General features: G+C 46.4%; 1 pseudogene; it reads left to right on the top strand.

The window, feature by feature from the left end:
- The first annotated feature begins 1,479 nt into the window (after window positions 1–1,479).
- The window catches only part of LOC116737765, a 79,908-nt pseudogene continuing 62,056 nt past the window's right edge, over window positions 1,480–19,331 (top strand).

The raw sequence follows: 19,331 nt of genomic DNA, 5'->3' as shown, positions 1-19,331 counted from the left end.
AACATTCAGGAGCTGTGATATTCTCACGGTGGGATGTATCAGAGTTAGCATTCCCATTGTATGGACAGGGGTTTAAGGCCCACCAGGGTCACATGGGGACTTGGGTTCCCGCCTAGCTGTATGCTTCTTTCCTTGCTCCACCGTCTGGCACCAACGCATAGTCTCTCAGCTAGTCTTTGGCAATGCCTATCAGCACCTTGGCCAATGAGGCAAGAGGACCTGCCTGGCAAGGAGGGGGCGCCAGCTGTTCCAGGCCACGTCTGACCAATCTGCCTGCAGGGACTCAGCTGGTAGTGGGTTGTAAGAAGATAAAACACAAAACCCTTATTTGCCTTGTAAATTGTTATACTCAACCAGGCTCATCAGCCTGAGGTACAAACTTGGAAAAGAATTTGGGGGGGCGCCTGGGTGGCTCAGTCAGTTAAGCATCCGACTTCAGCTCAGGTCATGATCTCTGCAGTTCGTGGATTGAGCCCCGCATCCCCGCGTTGGGTTCTGTGCTGACAGGCTCAGAGCCTGGAGCCTGCTGCAGATTCTGTGTCTCCCTCTCTCTCTGACCTTTTCCTGCTCGCGCGCTCTCTCTCTGTCTCTTAAAAATAAATATTTTTAAAAAGTTAAAAAAAAAAAAAGACAAAAGGAAAGGAATTTGGAAGCTGAGACCTGCTCCCTGGTATGGGGAAAGGGCGTTGGCCCTAGAGCATCTGGGGGCAAGGCTTGTCTTAGTCAGTCCCTTAACTGGGGTCCCGGCCTTGCTACTTGTGTGCAGAGAGCAGGGACTGCTGGTTTAGCCTCTCCCAGAGGGTGTCCCCAGGCCTGGGGCTGAGCTGCGGGGCTAGCCAAGTCCTCAAGCAAGGCTGGGCCCTCCTCATATCATCCTGGCCATAGGAGTCTGAAAAGGCCTCTCTCCCTCAGGACCCTGGGTCTTTGTCCCAATAGGGGTGGGACAGATGATATCTGGAGCTCACAGGAACCCTGGTGGGAACTTGCTCACACTGCCTACCCAGGATCAAAGTCAGGACAAAGTGGCAGGATGCTGGGTCCTGCCCTTGGTTCCCAGGCTAGGGGCTGAGGAGAAACTTAGGTCTTTATCTGTGGGCCCCTCACTGCCTGTAGCTGTGGTTTCCATTGCACTCCCAGCCTGTCCTTTACCCTCTCAGGGCCCAGCTGTCCTGGCTTTGTCTCCTCGGTGTGCTTTTTGGGCCTCTTGTCGGCAGTGCCAGCCTCCACCCCAGTGTTCCCTGTGTGGCAACCAGCCCAGCTCCCTGGGGATATCCTGTCATTGTGGCCCCAAGCCTAGGCATTGAATCCTGCCAAGTCAGCCCCAGTACTCTGGGTTCCTTCCAGATCCCCAGATGGGGACCACAAACCCAGAGAGGTTGGGGAAGTTGGCAAAGGCACCCAGATCTCCCGTGTGGCAGAACCGGGCACTGTGCCCAAGACACCTGACGCCTGGGCTGTGGCCAGCCTCCGGGCAGACACATGGGCAAGGCCCGCTGCCCTGTCGCCAGCCCTACAGGTGACCTTGGCATGTCCTCTACTTCTCTGGGCTCCCTCCCAGACCCAGACCAGGCCCTGCAGACTAAGGGAATCTGTGTGAATGGTGAGTGCGGTTACTTCCAAAGGGGCTGGGTATGCTGGGCATACTCTCTGGATCTCGGGGTGACCCTCTGCACGGTGAAAGTGGGAGCATGGGAGGGGAGCTTCAGCTGGGCCCCATCTCTTGACCTCTAACAACCATTCTCCATGAAAATGACCAAATTTGCAAGTGGGGTTCCATTTGCGTTTAATTCCCTGAAGTCACACCTGCCTCATTTGTGCAACCAAATCAGTCCAGGCCTTCCTGGGTCTTTCATTCACAAAGCCAGCTTCTGGGGCAGAGGGAAGGATGGGATTAGCTGGGGACCTTTGCCTGGGGCCCCTCACAGCACTGTCTGCACTGGGGCGGGGATAAAAGAACTACCTAACAAGAACTGGCTCGGTGCCAGGCACTGAGCTGAGGACACCATTTAATCTTTACAAGCTGCCTTTAGAGCAGGTTCTTTATGCTCTTCTTTATAAAATTTCACAATGGGGTGAGGGTCACAAAATTGGTACCTGGGAGAGCAGGAATGTGAACCCAGGCTGTCTGGCCCCAGAGCCCAGGCTTTTAACCACTGGACTATGGACAGAAAGAAAAAGGTAGTGTGTCGCCTGCCTGAAGTCCCTAGGCAGTGTAAGGGTGGGGTCCTAACCTGGCTCTTATTCAAAGCCCCTGCTTGTGACTACTGACTACTGGCCTGGTGAAAGCTCCGAGGATGGGCCGGGGACCTCCTTGGCCTCCAACAGCACTCTCTCTGGGGTGCCTGAGATAGTAGTCACTCTTGACTGCAGAATGGACCCCACCTAAGAAGTTCACGGGCTTTAGTTTTTAATCCAAGCTCCACTGTGTGACCTTGGGCAAGTGACCTCACCTCTCTGAGCCCCAGCTTTCTCAGCTGTAAAATAGGGAAGATAGTAGTCCTAAGCCCACAGGTCATCGGGAGTGCTAAGTGAGCCAGTGTATGTGGAGTGGCCAGCCTAGTCCTTCTGGACTGCAGATGCTCGGGGCCCATCTTTTCTTGCATTCACTCCCAAGGACCCAGAGCCAGCCTGGTTCTGCCCTGTTCCCCAAGACACACCCCTCCAATCCAATTGTCTGTGACCTGACCAGGAAGCTGGCCAAGGGCAATACCCACCCAGATCCTGGAGGCAAGAGGCCAACAGGCGGGAACAAAGAATTTTCCATGGCTTCATAGTTAATGAGGAACTGACTCTCTTTAGGGCCTCAATTAGTCTTTCACCCTCCTCTCCTTCCCCTAAATTTCCATCATGGGTGATATTTACATTGGAATTCTTCCCGGGACTTCAGGAACCCAGTATGGGTAAATGAAAAACAATACAGAAGAAGAGATAGGTGTATTTTTTAAAGGTAACATTGGCAAGTTTGCATTCTTGGTTTTAAAACACACGACAAAGCAGCAAGTATCAAAACAAAATCATTTTGTATTTAAATCAATTCAATTAAGCTTCTGTCAATTGTAAGACACTGCAGAAATGCAAAGATGAAGACATGGTCCCTTCCCTCAATAGGGTCATGGCCTAGGGTGATATATACCCAAGAAGCAGGTACCTAAGGGTATACAGTAGTTAAGAGCGTGCTTTCAGGAGATAGACCTGGGATTGAACCCCGCTAGTTACCAGTTATGGGATCTTGGGCAAGTTACTAAATGGCTCTGAGTCTTAGTTACACTATTTGTAAAATGGGAACTTAAAAAAGGCCCACCACAGTGGACTCCTGTGAGTTTCATTGAGAAGACACATGGCATTGTTAGCTACCCCACAAAGGTGTCCCCTTTTTGCTAACAGAGGCCTGACTTTGTTTCAGGTAGCAAAGTGGCCCAGTGTAGTGCATGAATCATGAATGGTTTAAGCCAATCACAGTGATGTCCTTCTTCTTTGCCAGATACTGGTTTTCCCAGTTCCCTGGCAGCTGAGGATGGGTATGCGACTCATTTAAGGCCAATGAGGTGTAAGGGGAAGTCGGCAGGGGGCTTCCTGAAAAAATACAGAGGATGAAGCCTTTGCTTTTCCTGCTTCCTGCCTGTGAAGAGTTGGGATGCTTGGAACTGCAGCATCCATGACCATGAGGCATCTAGCTTGAGGATGTGAAGCCCACATATTGAGGATGGCTAAGTAGTAGGATATTGGCAGGGGAAGCATTATCAAGCTATAGAACAGCCTGAGATTAACCATCTACCATTCTTGTTTTGAGAGATGATTTTAAAAGCCCTTATATAAAGCAGTTGGGAAATCTGTTATCTGCTCCTTTCAGCTGAAGGCACCCTTTGATACAGGATCTTAGCACCAAGCTTAGCACATGGTAAGCATTCAATAAATGCTGTCTGTGACCTTACAGACAAGTCACAGCATATTCCACATTCACTTACACGTGCTCTGTAGACAGAGAGGGAAAGAGGAAGAAAGGGTGTAAATGGTGTGAGTGACTCCACTTGCCTTGCCGTTCAGTGGGTGAATCTGCTGTCTCCTGAGTGTCTCTCAGGACCTCAGGATGTAAAGATGGCCTTGGCTGTGGGATCCATTGGAGAAACCAAGATTATTCCAGGCCTGGCAGGAAAACTAGCAGGCAGGAATCACCAATGAGTGATGGCACCTGGCTCCCCACCCCTTCTAGAAGGGTTTCAAGGGTAATTTCACTCATCTTCAGTTTTTACCTTATGCTCCAACTTTGGAATGGTGGCCTTGTTTTTGAGTCAGAACTGATGGAGGTGCCTGTTACCCCAGCGGATGGAACAGCTGGAGAGAAGCCAGCAGACCTAGGAGCTGACTCCTTCTCCAGAGGTTTCCCAGGGAGAACAAAGAAAGGAAGAGGGAGAAAGACAGCTCACTTAGAACCTAAGTGATTAATTACAGTCTTAATTTATGAATGAATGCTGTACCCTACAACAGGCCTACCTGGGACTTTATGTGACATCCCAGTTTACACGGGCTTTGGAGTGAAACAATTTGACATCTCAAGAGCTGGACTCCTTTCACATGAAATTTCTGTGATGATGGGGATGGTCTGGGACTTGTGATAATGGGTGGTACCCAAGCAAGATAAATCCCATTTGGTATCTTGGCTCCCAAACCTTTCTGGCTAGCTCCCTGGGTTGTAAATACTACAAACTGGGTTTTTAATTTCTATTTATTTTATTTATTTTTTAAATGTGTATTTATTTGTGGGTGTGTGTGTGTGTGTGTGTGTGAGAGAGAGAGAGAGAGAGAGTGCACGCGCACGCGGGGGAGGGGCAGAGAGTCAGGGAGGAAAGAGTATCGGAAGCAGGCTTTATGCTGACAGCAGAGAGTCCGATGAGCCGCTCAAACTCAAGAACTGTGAGCTCATGACCTGAGCAGAAATTAAGTCGGTGACTTAACCGACTGAGTCACCCATGTGCCCCAGGTTTTTATTTTTATTATTATTTTTTTAAACAGGAGGTGGTGCAGTGTAGAGGTTAAAAACACAGATTCTAGGGGCACCTGGTTAGCTCAGTAGGTTAAGCCTCGACTCTTGATTTTGGCTTAGGTCATTATCTCACTGTTCCTGAGATCAAGCCCTGTGTTGGGCTCTGTGCTGTTATCTTGGAGCCTGCTTGGGATTCTCTCTCTCCCCCTCTCTCTGCCCTTTCTCTGCCTGTGCTCTCCTTCTCAATCTCTCTCTCAAAATAAATAAACATTAAAAAAAAAATCCACAGGCTCTGCTCTCTGTTTTTCTGTCTGAGAAATGGGAATAATTCTAGAAAACCATCTCAGCTGGTGTTATGTAGCTCTGTGAAGTGAGGTGTCAGCCCTGAGCATAAGGCCCAGCATGAAGAACTGCACCAGGGGCCCCTGCAGGGTTCAGTCGGTTAAACGTCTGACTTTGGTTCAGTTCATGATCTTGCAGTTCATGGGTTCGAGCCCTTCATCGGGCTTTGTGCTGACAACTCAGAGCCTGGACCCTGCTTTGAATTCTGTGTCTCCTCCCCATGTCTGCCCCTCGCCCACTCGCACTCTGTCTCTCTCAGTCAAAAATAAATAAACGTTAAAAATTTTTTTTTCAGGGGCGGCTGGGTGGCTCAGTCGGTTGAGCATCCGACTTCAGCTCAGGTCACGATCTCGCGGTTCGTGAGTTCGAGCCCCGCGTCAGGCTCTGGGCTGATGGCTCAGAGCCTGGAGCCTGCTTCCGATTCTGTGTCTCCCTCTCTCTCTGCCCCTCCCCCATTCATGCTCTCTCTCTGTCTCAAAAATAAATAAACATTAAAAAAAATTAAAAAAAAATTTTTTTCAATTAAAAAAAATAACTGCTCCAGATGTCTTAAGTGTTAGTGGTGTTGCCCTGCCATCATGCAGGAAAAGGCACTTTGAGCACAGATAAAGAAGGATGTCCTAGGCACCACACCTTCTCTGCAAGGTGTGCTGATGAATCGCTGCCTTAGGGAGGAGGGAAGGAGGCTGTGGCTCTGTCCCTTGCCCCATATTATATGACAAAACTGTACAACCCAGGATATCTGACCTGGAAAGGGCCTCTGAGTCATCTCTGCCCACCTCTGCCTTGCACAGGTGAGACATGAAGCCTGGAAAGGTCAGGGACTTTCCCAAAGTGAAACAGTGAGGCCAGGCAAAGGGGAAAGGAATCCAAGTATTGAAGAAAACAGGCAATGTTATCAGCAAGAAGATAAATGAGGGCAAATGAAAACAATACACTTTGTGTGATGACGTTTTTTTTTGTTTTTTTTTTTGTCATAAATACCAAGAAAACAGCCACAGAACGGGAAGCACATGGGGTGGCAGCAGTCACACACTTTTGCTCACATATGGCAGTGTTGGGATCTGGCACCAGCTTGACCAGTGCCCATACTGGAGGGACAGCCCATACCCTCAGATGCATATGCTGCATGTGGTTATTGGGGGAAGTAGAGAATCTCCCTTGCAATAAAAATGCAATGTAAATCTATTTCTGCAGCTTGAACTGGTGACAGACACTCCCCCTTTGGACTGGATGTCCGATCGGGCCCAGAGTCTTCTCAAACAGCCAAGGCTCCCAGAGTTCTGTGGCCAGAGGTTATGCTAGACCATCCCACACTGTCCCACCCTCTTGAGGCTGACCAGATTCCTCCAGCTCTGCCCTCTGGGGGAACACATTAATTTGCGCGAATTAACGATGGGAATGAGGCAGATACCTTGTGCCCCTAACAACTTACCTGAGACCCCTGCCCTGTCCCTAGCTCCCTGACTCCCCTTAATTGTGCAGCCTGGGAGTGCACAGTTCGTACCTCTTCAGCAGGCTGAGGGCAGCCGGGGCCAGCCAGAGCCCTCCAAGCTGGTGGAGCCTTGAGTTGGTCCTGAACCACCTCCACCTGAGCACCCCCCACCCTGCCCAGGGCAGAAGGAGACCTCCCCATAAAAATCTTTCTGAGAGGTACCTGGGTGGCTCAGTCAGTTAAGTGTCTGACTTCGGCTCAGGTCATGATCTCACAGCTCGTGAGTTTGAACCTCACATTGGGCTCTGTGCTGGCAGCTTGGAGCCTAGAGCCTGCTTCAGTTTCTGTCTCCCTTTCTCTCTGCCCCTCTGCCACTTGTTCTCTCTCAAATATCAACAAACATTAAAAAATTAAAAAAAAAAATCTTTCTGAGGTGACAGTCCCCAGTAGAACTGGCTACCTTCCTGATGGGGTCTTAGGCTTACCAGGAATCAAAACTCCCAGATGTCTCTTAGTGCAGGATACCCTAGCAGCCACATAGGCCCCATCCAGGCAAGGCAGTCTAGACACCTCCAGCTTTACCTTGGGAGAAATATGCACGTTGGCGTAGAATAGGGTTTGGAATTAGGCAAGGGCCTTAGGCTGCCAAGGTCCAGCTCTCGTGGCCTGGTCTCTGGGCACACATGCCCTGTTCTGGGTCCCTGGCTACCTGTGCAGCTCAAGCATGTGCAATAGGCACCCTCCACCCTGTGTGGGGAAGCCGGAGCCCTCCAGGCCTGTGGAATTCTGGCAGGGCTGAACCATTTGGATAGCCTCCTGGGTGGAAGGATCCCATCTCCAAGGATCTTTCAGAGGTGGCACCTTGAATGTGGTGACAGTCAGTCCCCATTTGGACTGCCTGCCTAATGGGGTACCTGGCTTCTCTAGCAGTTGACTCCCAGGAGTCTCTTGCAAAGGGATACCTTGGCCAGCTGCCCCCTCCTGTCATTGCAAGGCAGTGTTGTTGCCTCCAGACTAGCATTCAGTGGAAATTTGTGCATCTTTATAGGCTGAAGGCTTCTAATGAGGCAGATGCCAAGTACCTCCAAACAGCCTACTCCTGTGACCCAGCCTCTCTGTATAGTTGCCCTGTCCCAGTCTCCCAGCTACTCTGACCTGCGCAGTGAACAGATGCGTCACCTGTGCCTTATCAGTCCACGTTTCTCCATCTCTTTCTTCTGGGTCAATATATACCATTGTGCAGATTTGGACTCAAATTAGGATGATGTCCTGTATCTCCGAGTGTCTGCTTCTGTGACCCTGCCTCTCCCTGCAGTTACCCTGATTTAGGTGCCTGGGTCCCTTGGCCTACTGGGCCTGCCTGCTCATTCTGACCCTGTCCATCAACCTTGGGTAGCCAGGGCACTCCAGGTGTGTGGGGCTTGAGCTGAGACCCAACCACCTGCAGAGCTCTTGAGTTGGAGGGAGCTCACATACCAAAAATCATTCTGACATGACAGCTTTAAACTTGTGACTGTCACTCACCATGTAGACAGGTTGCCTGATAGGTGGCAAGCTTCTTCAGAACTCAAGGCTCCCAGGTGTCTCCTTTGGCTGCTAACTAGGCCACATGACAGGGCAGTTGGAGTCCTCCAGATCTGCCCTAAGGGGGAATAGGCCCAATAGTATAGGTGAAGTCCTGGGAAAATGTAGATGTCAGGTACCTCCAATAGTTTCCTCCTGTTACCCAGTCCCTCCCCACATTGCCCTGTTCCAGGTTCCTGGCTTCCCTGGCCTGTGCAGCTTGTGCATGTGCAGTCTGTACCCTGTGAGCTGGCTGCAGGGGGACACTCCAGGCCTGTGGAGCCAGAGCCAATTTCCAACCACCTGCATGGCTTCAAGGGTGGAAAGAGCCACACTCTGAATAACTTTCTGTGGGCTATTTTACACCAGGGATTGTGAGGCCTCATTTGGACTGGCTGTCTCTATGGAGCCCAGGGCTTCTCCAGCAATCAAGGCTGCCTAGGTGTCTCTTCTTGGAGGTTACCCCTAACTGTCTCAGGGGGTCCCACCCTGCGAAGGCGATCCAGATTCCGCCAGCTTTGCCTTCAGGGAAAATATGCACATTTGTGTAGGTTAAGTCTTAGAATTAGGCATATGCTAGCTACACCCAGTTGCCTGCTACTGTGGCCTGGTCTCTCCTTACAGCTGCTCTGTTCTAGGTCCCTGGCTCCCCTGACCTATTCTGCCCATGCATGTGCCACTGCACTGTGTCAGCCAAGAGTTGAGCGAGGGCTTTCCAGTACTCAAGGCTCTGAAGTGTTTCCTTAGTAACCTTCTACTCTGACTATTCCTCTTCAGTCACTTGTCCTTTTCCATATCCATGATTATCTAGACTTGGGGTACCCACGTATGTGCAGTTAGCACCCTGTCAGTTGGCCTCGGGCTGCAGGTGCACTCTAAATCTGTGGAGTGCTAGCTTGACCCTAACCACTTGAATGGACTCAGGGCGCAGATATCTAAGTATCTAAGTATCTAAGTCTACTTTTTTTTTAATGTTTATTTTTATTTTTGAGAGTGAGACAGAGCATGAGGGGGGGAAGGGCAGAGAGAGAGAGAGAGAGGGAGAGAGAGAGAGAGAGAGAGAGAGACAGAATCCGAGGCAGGCTCTAGGCTCCGAGCTGTCAGCACAGAGCCCGACGTGGGGTTTGAACTCACCAACTGTGAGATCAAGACCTGAGCTGAAGTCAGATGCCCAACTCAATGAGCCACCCAGATGCCATTCTGAGTCTACTTTTTAAAATGGGCGTCTTTTATTGGATATGAGAATTCTTGGAATTAGTCATATGCCAGGTACTTCATATAGTTTGCTACTGTAACCCAGCCTCTCTCTACAATGACCCTGTGGGACCATGCTGCCCAATGATAGCTGACAATGTGTGCGTGTGTTGGCCTCTTAAGTTAGGTAGTCTAACTCAGGCCAGTCTCTGCCTCCTTTGTGGCCTCTATGGTAGAGAGAGCCCACCCCCAGAAAAATCTGAGGCTTTGTTTTAAATAGGGGACCATTGATTCCCCATTCAGACAGCTATCTGATGGGGTCCAGGCTTTTCCAGTAATTCAGGTTCCTAGGTAGCATGCAAAGGTGGCACAGGCCAGGGAAGCCAGGGAACCTGGAACAGGGCAGTTGAAGGGAGAGACCAGGTCTCACAACCTCTCTGGAGTGACTGGCATCTACCTAATTCTAAGTCTTAGCCTACATGAATGAACATGCCCCCCTGAAGGCAGAGCTGGAGGAATCTGGACTGCCTTGTCAGCTTGGGGCCAGGAAGGATGGCCTGGGTAGCCTTTACTAAAAGACACTTAGGGAGACTTAGTTGTTGGAGAAGTCTGAGACCCCTTCAGGCAGCCAGTCCAAAAAGAGACAGACAGTCCTATTTCAAACTTAGGCTCAGAAAGATTTCCCGGGAATGTCCTCTTTCCATCCTGGAGGTTCTGTAAGAAATTGGGGACTGGCTTGAGCCCCACAAGCCTGGAGGGCCCCTGCCAGCCAAGCCCATCTGACAGAGTGTGCTCTGTACATGCATGGTCTGTGCAGGTCATGGGAACCATGGACCTGGAACTGGCAACCTCTCAGGGAATCTAGGTTTCATGGGCAGGCTCTTGGGGGCCATGGAATCTGCCTAACCTATAAAAAATGACATATTTACTGTGAAGGTAGAGATGGAGGCATCTGGGCCATCTTGCTAGGGTGGCACCAGGCAGGCTGACAGGGGTGTCCTTCACTCAAAGGGACCTGAAAGCCTTAACGACCGGTAAGCCCAGGACCCCATCAGAGAACCAGTCCGAATCGGGACTGACTTCATGCTAGTTTGAAGCTGAAGCCTCAGAAAAAAATTTGGGGGCGGAATCTCTCCACACAGGAAGCTGTCCTAGTTGTTGAGGACAGGCTGAAGCTCCACAGGCCTTGAGGGCCCCAAATGCCCAAGGCTGGCTTCAGGGCAAGGGCTATCCCAGGTCCTCCAGATCAGAGCATCAGAGGACCTGCAGCAGAGCAGCTGGAAAGGGAGGCTGACATATAGGAGCAAGCTGTGTGGGGCACCTGTCAACTGCCTCACTGCAAGTTTTATCCTGCTCCATAAGAAACACCCAGTTTGAAATGCTGCCTTAAAGAGATACTTGAGGGGTGCCTGAGTGGCTCAGTCAGTTAAGTACCTGACTTCAGTTCAGGTCATGATCTCACAGTCTGAGTTTGAACCCCTCATGGGGCTCTGTGCTGACAGCTCAGAGCCTGGAGCCTGCTTCCGATTCTGTGTCTCTCACTCTTTCTCTGCCCCTCTCCCACTCACACTCTGTCTCTCTCTCTCACACACACAAATATTTTACAAATTAAAAAAAAGAGAGAGATTTGGGAGGTGTGCCCTGGAGGCTCTACAAAATTTGAGGACTGGTTTATGCTCCACCAGGTTGGAGGACCCAGGCAGACAAAGGCCAACTGATACAGCACAGACTACCCATGTCGGGGAGGCTAGGGTCTGGGAAGATGGGGACCTAAAGCAGGGAAGCTGTAGTAAGAGGCTGGGTCACAGGAGCAGGTTCTTTGGGGGTACCTGATATCTGCCTCATTTGTAGCTTTGGTTGATAGGAATGCACATATTCCCCCTGCAGGCCAATCTAGAGGCAACTGCACTGCCTTGTCGGCACTAGGTAGGAGAACTGACCTGAACAGGGCAAGTGTCCTGAAAAGATGGGTCTTGGGAGTGGGCTGTTGGGGGTACAAGGCACTTGCCTATTCCAAGCCCTATCCAACACAAAAGTTCATATTCTCTTTAAAGGTACAGGTGGATGGATGAGTCTGGTCTGCCTTGCCAGGATGCAGCTTGTTGGGATACATGCGTATCCTTCACTGAAAGATACCTGGGAGCCTTGATTACTGTAAGCCCTGGACTCCTCAGGTAGCCGTTCAAAATGGGGACTGAGCTTGGCCAGTTGAAAGGTGCCATCTCAGAAAGATTTTTGGGCGGACAGCTCCCTCTGGCCTGGAGGCTATGCAGGTGGTTTGGGACCAGCCTAAGCTCCACAGGCTTGGAGGGCCTCCTAGATACTCTCAGCAGGTTGATAGGGTGTTTCTTGCCAATGCATGAGCCATGTAGGTGAGTGTAGCCAGGGGTGTGGTATAGGGCGAGTCTCTCTGGAGAGGCTGGTTCACAAGGAGTGAGCTAGTGGGGACACATGGCACATGCCTATTTACAGGTGTTAATCCACATAAATGTACATATCCTCCAAAGGCAGAGCTGGAGGAATTTAGAAGCCCTGCAAGTGCTGATTCTAGTGTGCTGACCATGGTATCATTAATAAGAGATATCTGGGAAACTTCATTGATGCAAAAACCTGGGACTTCAGCAAACAGTAAGCACTGTTTGGGAACTGACTGCCACCCATCTCAGTGGCTGCCTCAAAGAGAATTTCAGGGGTGAGCACCCTTCACACTTAAGGCAATGCAGGTAGTTGCAGATAGGCCCTATATCTGTAGGCTTGTAGGGCCCTGGCTGCTCATGGGCAGTTGACAGGGTGTGTCTGTACAGGTGTCAGTTTCACAGGTCAGAGTAGCCAGGGACCTGGAACAGGGCAACGTTAGATGAGGTCCAGGCATATAGTAGCAGACTATTGGGGGTACCTGGCATGTGCCTAAATCCAAGGCCTAATCTACACAGATGCACATATTTTGCCTGAAGTCTGGTTTTGGCGGGGGGGCACCTAATCCTCAGACTGTTTGTGTCATTGCCAACAGTGTCCTTAACACTGGTTCACTGTGGGAATTACTCCAACTGTTTTCTAACTAATATGAGTTTGTTCCTTGGTGAGTTACAGGTAGAGACTACACCAGGTGAAGTTGTCACACAAAGGAAACTTTATTTGCAACAAATAAAGACATCCCAGGGATAACCTCCAAAGCCATGACTCCCTGAGCAGGGGCAAGTGGGTTTCCTTTATTTAAGGTTATGGTGAATATTCAGAAAGGGGGGCCTTGTCATCATATATAGAGGTAGGCATAAGGTCGCACATGCATCTTAAGGAAACATGCCTATACACACATTGTATGTTATGTTAAATTTTGGACAGAGATTTAAACATTATAATGAATAACAGGTAGCTGACACTCCATGATCCACCCCTACAGGTGTGGGTTGGTGGCCAAGCTCAAACTGGTCTAGGCTTGCCAGAGCTCTTTCTGCTGTTTGCCTCTAAAATATAAGGTTAACATTCCTGTGAAGATGGGGAGTAAGTGGGGGTCTTCCTGGAGAACATTTTAACCTAATTAACCCTGAGGCATAGTTTTAGTCCTGCAAAAACAACTCAAGAATGTGCCTTAAGTCAATTTCTACTTTTGAAACAGCACTAGGAGTTTTTTAATTATAAGTTTTATTGATTTCCATTTTGTGTTTTATTAATTTTTTTCTAGTTTACAATTAATCTCTTCTGATTTCCTTTTTTGTTTGCTTTTAGAGAGAGAGAGGGAGGGAGAGAGGGAGAGGGGCAGAGGGAGAGAGACAGAATCCCAAGTAGGCTCCATGCTCAGTATGGACTCCAATATGGGGCTCCATTCCTGGGATCATGACCTGAACCAAAATCAAGAGTCAGATGTTCAGCCAACTAAGCCACCCAGGAACCCCTATTTTTTTTTTTAAGTTTTTATCTAGGGGCACCTGGGTGGCTCAGTCGGTTAAGTATCCGACTTCAGCTCAGGACATGATCTCACGGTTCATGAGTTCAAGCCCTGCGTCGGTCGGGCTCTGTGCTGACAGCTCAGAACCTGGAGGTCTCCCTCTCCCTACCCATCCCCCACCCCACTCATGGTCTGTCTGTCTGTCTGTCTCTCTCTCAAAAATAAACAGTAAAAAAAATTTTTTTAAGTTTTTATTTAAATTCCAATTGGTTAACATATAGTGTAATATTAGCTGCAGATGGTGTATAATATAGTGAGTCAATACTTCCATGCATTACCTGCTGTTCCTCACACCAAACGCACTCCATAACCTATTTCACCCATCCCCCCCTTCCCTCTGGTAACCATAGTTTTTTTCTCTACAGTTAAGAGTCTGTCTCTTGGGGCACCTGGGTGGTTCAGTCGGTTATGTATAAATATAATCTCCCACATCTTCTTTATATGTTCATCAGTCAATGGACATTTGGGTTCTTTCCATAATCTGGCTATTATTGATAATGCTGCTATAAACATTGGGGTGCATGTATCCCTTGAATTGGTATTTTTGTATTCTTTGGGTAAATATCTAGCAGTGAAATTGCTGAATCACAGGGTAGTTCTATTTTTAACTTTTTGAGGAATCTCCATAGTGTGTTGTAGAGTGGCTGCACCAGTTGGCATTCCCACCAACAGTGCAAGAAGGATACCCTTTCTCTACATCCTTGCCAACACCTGTTGTTTCTTTTTTAAAAAAATTTTTTAACGTTTTATTTATTTTTGAGACAGGGAGAGACAGAGCATGAACAGGGGAGGGTCAGAGAGAGGGAGACACAGAATCCGAAATAGGCTACAGGCTCTGAGCTGTCAGCACAGAGCCCAACGCAGGGCTCAAACTCACGGACCGCGAGATCATGACCTGAGCCAAAGCCGGCTGCTCAACTGACTGAGCCACCCAGGCGCCCCACCTGTTGTTTCTTATGTTGTTGGTTGTAGCCATTATGAAAGGTGTGGGGTGATATCTAATTGTAGTTTTAAGTTGCATTTCCCTGATGATAAGTTATGATGAGCATATTTTCATGTATATGTTGGCCATCTGTATGTCTTCTCTGGAAAAATGTCTATTTAGGGGTGCCTGGGTGGCTCAGCTGATTTAGTGTCCAACTCTTGATTTTGGATCAGGTCATGATCTCATGGTTCATGAGATCAAGTCCTGTGTCAGGCTCTGGGTCAACAGTGTGGAGCCTGCTTGGGATTCTCTCCCTCCCTCTCTCTCTCTTTGCCTCCCCCCATCAAAATAAATAAATACACATTTTTGAAAAGTTTTAAAAATGTCTATGTCTTTTTCCGATATATAACTGGACTATTTACTTTTTGGGTGTTGAGTTTGACAAGTTCTTTATATATTTTGGATACTAATCTTTTATCAAATATGTCATTTGCAAATATCTTCTATTCCATAGGTTGCCATTTAATTTTGTTGATTGTTGGGGCGCCTGGGTGGCGCAGTCGGTTAAGCGTCCGACTTCAGCCAGGTCACGATCTCGCGGTCTGTGAGTTCGAGCCCCGCGTCGGGCTTTGGGCTGATGGCTCGGAGCCTGGAGCCTGTTTCTGATTCTGTGTCTCCCTCTCTCTCTGCCCTTCCCCCGTTCGTGCTCTGTCTCTCTCTGTCCCAAAAATAAATAAACGTTGAAAAAAAAATTAATTTTGTTGATTGTTTCCTTTTCTGTGCAGGAGATTTTTATTTTGATGTAGTCCCAATAGTTTACTTTTGCTTTTGTTTCCCTTGCCTCAGGAGACATATTTAGAAAGAAGTTTTATGGCCAATATCAAAGAAGTTACTGCCTGTGTTCTCTTCTAGGATTTTTATGGTTTCAAGTCTCATATTTTGATCTTTAATCCATTTTTAATTTATTTTTGTGTATGGTATAAGAAAGTTCAGTTTCATTCATTTGCATGTTGCTGTCCAGTTTTCCCTACACCATTTGTTGAAGGGACATTCTTTTTCCCACTAGAAATTATTTATAGCTTTTTCAAAGAGCAATTGACCATATAATTGTGGGTTTATCTCTGGATTTTCTCTTCTGTTCCACTGATCTGTGTCTATTTGTGCGCCAGTACCCTATGGTTTTCATTAATACAGCTTTGTAGTATATCTTGAAATTTGGGATTGCAATACCTCCAGCTTTGCTTTTCTTTTTCAAGGTTGCTTTGGCTATTCAGGGTTTTTGTGGTTCCATACAAATTTTAGGATTCTTTGTTCTAGCTCTGTGAGAAATGCTGTTGATATTTTCATAGAGATTGCATTAAATGTGTAGATTGCTTTGGATAGTATAGGCATTTTAAAAACACTTGTTCTTTCAACTCAAGCATGGAATGTCTTTTCATTTCTTTGTGTCATCTTCAATTTCTTGATCAGTGTTTTATAGTTTTCAGAGTACAGATACTTCATATCTTTGGATAGGTTTATTCCTAGGTATCTTTTTTTTTTTTTTTGGTGCAATTCTAAAAACGGTTAAACTACCCTATGATCCAGCAATTGTACTACGAGGTATTTACCCAAAGGATACAAAAATATAGATTGAAAGAGGTACATACACCCCAATATTCATAGCAGCATAATCAACAATAGCCAAACTTTGGAGAGAGCCCAAATGTCCATCGACTAATGAATGGATAAAGAAGATGTAGTAGATATATATACAGTGGAATATTACTTAGCCATCATAAAAAGGAAATCTTGCGATTTGCAATGACATGGGTGGAGCTAGAGAGTATTATGCTAAGTGAAATAAGTTAGTCAGAGAAAGATAAATGCCATATGATTTCACTCATATGTGGAATTTATTTTTTTATTTTAAGTTGTTTTCTTTTTTCTTTTTTTTTTGAATTTACATCCAAATTAGTTAGCATATAGTGCAACAATGATTTCAGGAGTAGATTCCTTGGTGCCCCTTACCCATTTAGCCCATCCCCCCTCACACAACCCCTCCCGTAACCCTCTGTTTGTTCTCCATATTTATGAGTCTCTTCTGTTTTGTTACCCTCCCTGTTATATTATTTTTGTTTCCTTTCCCTTATATTCATCTGTTTTGTCTCTTAAAGTCCTCATATGAGGGAAGTCATATGACTTTTGTCTTTCTCTGACTGACTAATTTCACTTAGCATAATACCCTCCAGTTCCATCCACGTAGTTGCAAATGGCAAGATTTCATTCTTTTTGATTGCTGAGTAATACTCCATCGTGTGTGTGTGTGTGTGTGTGTGTGTGTGTGTGTGTACATACCACACCTTCTTTATCTATTCACCCATTGATGGACATTTGGGCTCTTTCCATGCTTTGGCTATTGTTGATGGTGCTGCTCTAAACATGGGGGTGCATGTGTGCCTTCGAAACAGCACACCTGTATCCCTTGGATAAATGCCTAGTAGTGCAACTACTGGGTCGTAGGGTAGCTCTGTTTTTAGTTTTTTGAGGAACCTCCATACTGTTTTCCAGAGTGGCTCCACCAGCTTGCATTCCCACCAGCAGTGCAAAAGAGATCCTCTTTCTCTGCATCCTTGCCAACATCTGTTGTTGCCTGAGTTGTTAATGTTAGCCATTCTGACAGGTGTAAGGTGGTATTGTGGTTTTGATTTGTATTTCCCTGATGATGAGTGATATTGAGCATTTTTTCATGTGCCAGTTGGCCACCTGGATGTCTTCTTTGGAGAAGTGTCTATTCATGTCTTTTGCCCATTTCTTCACTAGATTATTTGTTTTTGGGGTGTTGAGTTTGATAAGTTCTTTATAGATTTTGGATAGTAACCCTTTATCTGATATGTCATTTGTAAATATCTTCTCCCATTCTGTCAGTTGCCTTTTACTTTTGCTGATTGTTTCCTTCGCTGTGCAGAAGCTTTTTATTTTGATGAGGTCCCAGTAGTTCATTTTTGCTTTTGTTTCCCTTGCCTCTGGAGATGTGTTGAGTAAGAAGTTGCTGCAGCCAAGATCAAAGAGGTTTTCGCCTGCTTTCCCCTTGGGGATTTTGATGGCTTCCTGTCTTACATTGAGGTCTTTTATCCATTTTGAGTTTATTTTTGTGTATGGTGTAAGAAAGTGGTTGAGGTTCTTTCTTCTGCATGTCACTGTCCAGTTTTCCCAACGCCACTTGCTGAAGAGACTGTCTTTATTCCATTGGATATTCTTTCCTGCTTGGTCGAAGATTAGTTGGCCATACGTTTGTGGGTCCATTTCTGGGTTCTCTATTCTGTTCCATTGATCTGAGTGTCTGTTCTTGTGCCAGTACCATACTGTCTTGATGATTACAGTTTTGTAGTATAGCTTGAAGTCTGGCATTGTGATGCCTCCAGCTTTGGTTTTCTTTTTCAAGATCGCTTTGGCTATTTGGGGTCTTTTTTGGTTCCATACGAATTTTAGGATTATTTGTTCTAGCTGTGTGAAGAATGATGGTGTTATTTTGATAGGGATTGCATTGAATATGTAGATTGCTTTGGGTAGTATCAACCTTTTAACAATATTTGTTCTTCCTATCCATGAACATGGAATATTTTTTTCTTTTGTGTGTGTGTCTTCAATTTCTTTCATCTATCGTTTTCAGTGTATAGATTTTTCACCTCTTTGGTTAGATTTATTCCTAGGTATTTTATAGTTTTTTTGTGCAACTATAAATGGGATCAATTCCTTGATTTCTCTTTCTGTCACTTCATCGTTGGTGTATAGGAATGTAACTGATTTCTGTGCGTTGATTTTATACCCTGCAACTTTGCTGAATTCATGAATCAATTCCAGCAGTTTTCTGGTGAAATCTTTTCGGTTTTCCATATAGAGTATCATGTCATCTGCGAAGAGTGAAAGTTTGACCTCCTCCTAGCCAATTTTGATGCCTTTTATTTCTTTGTGTTGTCTGATTGCAGAGGCTAAGACTTCCAATACTATGTTGAATAACAGTGGTGAGAGTGGACATCCCTGTCCTGTTCCTGACCTTAGGGGGAAAGCTGTCATTTTTTCCCCATTGAGGATGATATTAGCGTTGGGTCATTCATATATGGCTTTTATGATCTCGAGGTATGCTCCTTCTATCCCTACTTTCTTGAGGGTTTTTATCAAGAAAGGTTGCTGTATTTTGTCAAATGCTTTCTCTGCATCTATTGAGAGGATCATATGGTTCTTGTCCTTTCTTTTATTGATGTGATGAATCATGTTAATTGTTTTCACGGATATTGAACCAGCCTGCATCTCAGGTATAAATCCCACGTGGTCGTGGTGAATAATTTTTTTAATGTATTGTTGGATACGGTTGGCTAATATCTTGTTGAGGATTTTTGCATCCATGTTCATCAGGGAAATTGGTCTATAGTTCTCCTTTTTAGTGGGGTCTCTGTCTGGTTTTGGAATCAAGGTAATGCTGTCTTCATAGAAAGAGTTTTGAAGTTTTCCTTCCATTTCTATTTTTTTGGAACACCTTCAAGAGAACAGGTGTTAACACTTCCTCAAATGTTTGATAGAATTCCCCTGGAAAGCTATCTGGCCCCGGACTCTTGCTTTTTTTGGCAGATTTTTGATTACTACTTCGATTTCCTTACTGGTTATGGGTCTGTTCAAATTTTCTATTTCTTCCTGTTTCAGTTTTGGTAGTGTATATGTTTCTAGGAATTTGTCCATTTCTTCCAGATTGCCCATTTTATTGGCATATAATTGCTCATAATATTTTCTTATTGTTTTTATTTCTGTTGTGTTGGTTGTGATCTCTCCTCTTTCATTCTTGATTTTATTTATTTGGATCCTTTCCTTTTTCTTTTTGATCAAACTGGCTAGTGGTTTATCAATTGTGTTAATTCTTTCAAAGAACCAGTTTCTGGTTTCATTAATCTGTTCTACTGTTTTATTGGTT

Source organism: Lynx canadensis, chromosome E1, assembly GCF_007474595.2.
Source record: "Lynx canadensis isolate LIC74 chromosome E1, mLynCan4.pri.v2, whole genome shotgun sequence".
NCBI lineage: Eukaryota > Metazoa > Chordata > Mammalia > Carnivora > Felidae > Lynx > Lynx canadensis.
The sequence above is the reverse complement of the archived record's forward strand: the minus strand, read 5'-3'. Positions and strand labels throughout refer to the sequence as shown.